The sequence below is a fragment of the Montipora foliosa genome, chromosome 14 (genome assembly GCF_036669935.1).
Source record: "Montipora foliosa isolate CH-2021 chromosome 14, ASM3666993v2, whole genome shotgun sequence".
NCBI classification, from domain to species: Eukaryota; Metazoa; Cnidaria; class Anthozoa; order Scleractinia; family Acroporidae; genus Montipora; species Montipora foliosa.
Genome location: NC_090882.1, coordinates 22,203,401 through 22,208,400, shown reverse-complemented (window position 1 = coordinate 22,208,400; position 5,000 = coordinate 22,203,401). Strand labels below are relative to the sequence as shown.

The following is a 5,000-nucleotide window of genomic DNA, read 5'->3' as shown; positions in this document are numbered from 1 at the left end:
CCTTCCTTGAAGCGTGACGAATTTTGCGCGAAGTTTTACTTTTCAAACGTTAACGGTTTGTCCGGTTATGTGTCACTTTTGATCAATGAAACGTTGGCGGTTATGTTTTGAAATTGACCACGTTTTTGACGGCATACCAGCATGTTTTGTTCACGTGCTCAGGTTCTCCGTGAGAGCGGAGATATTTATGAATCTGCCTAGGAATCTAGAAGAGTCATAAACATCTCTCCCGTGAGTTTCCAAAGACACAGAATATGGAATTTGGTATACTTTACCAAGAAGAGATTCAGCAACTATGAGAAAAAATATACATGAAACCGAAGTGAAGCTAGAAAGATCGAGGAGGAAATATTTCTGCGTCTAGGGCATTCTGCCCACACACGCTCTTCAAGGAGCATTAAAAATCTTGATCTCAAGCGACTCCTGGACGGTAATTTACCTCATTCCAAACTTGTTGACTTTGAATTTTTTTGTTTCCATTGCAAAACGAGTAGAGACGTTATTAGGGCGGTCATGCAAATCCTGAACGCTCTCACGAACAACCTGAAAACTTGGAGAGCACGTGAGCAAAACATGCTGGTATGCCGTCAAAAACGTTGTCAATTTCACAACATAACCGCCAACGTTTCATTGGTCAAAACATAGTTAGTAATGGTCAAAAGTGATACATAACCGGACAAACCGTTAACGTTTGAAAAGTGAAACTTCGAGCAAAATTCGTCACGCTTCAAGGATGGACGCAAATGGTAGTATGTTTATTTTCTGAAGTGATCACCGTCACTCATGATCAGTAGCGAATGACGCATCCAAATGATCCACAAGTATTATTTATCTCTTAGTTTATTTTCAGCGAGATTCATTCTTCCTGCTCAAGGTTTTCAAGAGAAACACTGCAAGGTATTTAGTAATATTAGCTTGCTGGGTGTAACAACTTATTTTTCAAGTCAAAATCACAACAAAGAATGAAATAAAAACGTTTTCCAAGCACTTGTTTGATCATTGGCAAATTTTTTACAGCACATTATTCTTTGTGTTTTAATAATTGATTCTAAATGGGGGGCTTTGAGACCACCATATTCAACGTCGTTAATAAGGGAGGACCGTTTTACCTTGTCTTTGCCTTTCTATATAAAATCATATATAATGCTATTGGCTTCCTTGATCACTTCATTGTCTAAACTAATTAGGCCAGCACAGTACATAATTATTGGAATTACAAAGCTTTTAACAATTTGAATTCTGCCGATAACAGTGAGGTTTCTCCACCTCCACAAAAGTTAACTTAAGCTTATCTTTGATAGAGTGCATGATTTCATCGAAATTAAGCTTTTGCCTAACAGCCTAAGGGCAACATCATACGTGAAATGCACGCCCAGAATTTTCACCGCCCTCTTAACTTTAGCCTTCCTTATTTCAGTTTCACCATTCACATGTTTTGGAAGTTGATTCCCAAGAAAAAGTATCTCCGTTTTATCATAATTAACGAGGAGGCCTGAACATTCACCAAATTCTTCAGTTGTATCGAGAAATCTATTGAATGATTGCTCATTTCTCACAAATCCTGTTAAATCATCTGCAAATATTTGCAACTTGATGTCGTTACCATCTACATTAACACCTCGAATACTTATCCGCACGTATTCTTGTGGCTAAAACTTCTAAACCTATAATAAAAAGGTATGGCGAAAGTGGGTCACCCTGCCTAACGCCTCTTTCAATCGGAAAGTGACCACTAGCAAATCCGTTATTAACAACACAACTTGAAATATTCTGGTAAAAAGTACGAACCCACTGAATAAAGGAAGGACCAAAGCCAAAGGTGGAAAGTGTCTCAGACAAAAAAAAACCTATTCACCGAGTCAAAGGCTTTCTGGAAATCAGCGGCGACCATACGACCGTCAATTTTATATCTTTCAGTGTACTCCATTACACCGTCAATTGTGCGTATTGCATCAAATACAGTTCTTCGTTTGACGTAGACACTCCGATTGTAATGCATAATACTAGGCAAGATAATTTATAATCTTAAAGCAATCGCCTTAGATCCTATTTTGTCATCAACATTGATCAGCGATATTGGCCTCCAATAATGAATTGCTAATTTTTCTTTTGTCCTTATCTTTTTTTTCCAAAAGAGTTATGATAGCTTGTTTTTGCGAATTCGACAATTCACCATAATCATATGAACAGTTAAGGCTATCCACAAAGAGTTCACCTACTACATCCCAAAAAGCAATATAAAATTCGACCGTAAGACCATCGTTTCCTGGTGATTTATTTTTCTGAAAAGGTTGTTAACTCTTGAAACATTCCGAAGTAGTTAATTTTCCTTCACACAGCGTTGCCTCTTCATCTGACAGCTTTGGTATTCCCGGATTGCCTAGAAAGGAATGCAGCAAATTCGCCGATGGGTTAAGAGGTTCTAATTTGTACAAATTAGTGTAGTAATTTTCCACCTCAGCCATAATTTTTCGCGGGTCCGTGGTCAGAAAACCATCTTTACTGAAAACTTTCCGGACCGAGCTCTTTGATTTCCTATTGGTTTTAAGACTTAAAAAATATTTATTACTTTTTTCACGAAATTCATACCACCTTGCTCTTGAGCGAATAATCGCACCCATTGATAAATGCTCATAAAGTGAATTATATTCATTTTTTTGCAAGTTCCAATTTTTCCTTATTTTCACACGACGGGTCAGTACTGCAAATTTCTTCACACTGCTTTAGTAAACTTTCAGCATTTGCAAGCTTATCACGTCTCACACGCGCTTTTTCCTTACTTTATTTAATTGTGACTTGCCTTATTCTATATTTGATCAAGTCCCAAAGCACTCTTTTATTACTAACGTATGAGAACTCCTCGCGCCAGTCTGGTACCTTCTGGTTAATCATCAATATAAATTTCGAATCTTCCGGTAAACTGGCATAGAATTTCCAGTAGGAAGGACCAAATTTTTGCTTCTCAATACTATCGAAATGGAGAACAATCGCCGAGTGATCAGAATTAATCGATGAAATGATGTCCACTCTTTCGACCTCTTCTTGATACGAGTCGCTATTCAGCCAATAGTCTAATCGTCGTTGTACAAACGGAGTTTTTTGCCTCCAAGTAAAGCGTTTACAATCAGGATTTCGTGCCCGCCAGATATCTACCAAATCAAAATTACAACAGATATTTTGAATGCAACTTAGAGAATGAGAAATGAAATGATGGTAGAACCAACTGGGATCTCAGAAAAAATCCGAGCCCCAGATGGGATTCGAACCCACGACCCTCCGTGATCTAGTCGGATGCTCTAACCACTGAGCTACTGGAGACTCTATGGCGAGCAAGGGTGAAATGTGGGTATTGACTCGAACTGCATCACGCAGCTACAGAGTCAAATGACTGACAGCATAGCTCATAACTGCATCGCGCAGTCACCTTTAAAGCATATCTGAGATGCGGCCAACCAACCACCCAAGTGAGCGAATGTGAGAATGATATAAACACATGAGAAATGAAATGATGGTAGAACCAACTGGGATCTCAGAAAAAATCCGAGCCCCAGATGGGATTCGAACCCACGACCCTCCGTGATCTAGTCGGATGCTCTAACCACTGAGCTACTGGAGACTCTATGGCGAGCAAGGGTGAAATGTGGGTATTGACTCGAACTGCATCACGCAGCTACAGAGTCAAATGACTGACAGCATAGCTCATAACTGCATCGCGCAGTCACCTTTAAAGCATATCTGAGATGCGGCCAACCAACCACCCAAGTGAGCGAATGTGAGAATGATATAAACACATGAGAAATGAAATGATGGTAGAACCAACTGGGATCTCAGAAAAAATCCGAGCCCCAGATGGGATTCGAACCCACGACCCTCCGTGATCTAGTCGGATGCTCTAACCACTGAGCTACTGGAGACTCTATGGCGAGCAAGGGTGAAATGTGGGTATTGACTCGAACTGCATCACGCAGCTACAGAGTCAAATGACTGACAGCATAGCTCATAACTGCATCGCGCAGTCACCTTTAAAGCATATCTGAGATGCGGCCAACCAACCACCCAAGTGAGCGAATGTGAGAATGATATAAACACATGAGAAATGAAATGATGGTAGAACCAACTGGGATCTCAGAAAAAATCCGAGCCCCAGATGGGATTCGAACCCACGACCCTCCGTGATCTAGTCGGATGCTCTAACCACTGAGCTACTGGAGACTCTATGGCGAGCAAGGGTGAAATGTGGGTATTGACTCGAACTGCATCACGCAGCTACAGAGTCAAATGACTGACAGCATAGCTCATAACTGCATCGCGCAGTCACCTTTAAAGCATATCTGAGATGCGGCCAACCAACCACCCAAGTGAGCGAATGTGAGAATGATATAAACACATGAGAAATGAAATGATGGTAGAACCAACTGGGATCTCAGAAAAAATCCGAGCCCCAGATGGGATTCGAACCCACGACCCACGACCTTGCTCGCCATAGAGTCTCCAGTAGCTCAGTGGTTAGAGCATCCGACTAGATCACGGAGGGTCGTGGGTTCGAATCCCATCTGGGGCTCGGATTTTTTCTGAGATCCCAGTTGGTTCTACCATCATTTCATTTCTCATGTGTTTATATCATTCTCACATTCGCTAACTTAGAGAATCTTTCTTAATTGGATTGCCCCCAGAGCAGTCAAGGTCTGTGCTGAGAGCAACGTTAAAATCACCTCCCAAAAGAAATTTTTGTTCCACATTGTTGTAATAATTTTCTAGGAGGCTATTCAAATTATTGAAAAAAGAACATTGATCGGGAACCTTGTTTGGAGAATAGACGTTGGCGAACAAAAATTCTGAACCTTGAACCGTTGCATCGATCAAGATAAAACGGCCTTGTCGTCAGTTCTCGAAGAATTCAGTTTGAATTCTAGATCATCTCTTACCAACACCAACACCCCGCAACTATGATTGGTCCCATGTGAATAAAACATCTTACCTTTCCACTGCGTATTCCATAC

General features: G+C 40.7%; 1 protein-coding gene across 5 annotated transcripts in view; it reads left to right on the top strand.

The window, feature by feature from the left end:
• The window catches only part of LOC137985148 (tetratricopeptide repeat protein 28-like), a 49,937-nt gene that overhangs the window by 2,246 nt on the left and 42,691 nt on the right, over positions 1-5,000 (top strand). For all 5 annotated transcript variants that reach the window (XR_011119248.1, XR_011119247.1, XR_011119249.1 and 2 more), the window contains exon 2: positions 840-897. The gene's annotated coding sequence lies outside the window, so the exon portion shown is untranslated. The remainder of the gene's footprint in view (positions 1-839; positions 898-5,000) is intronic.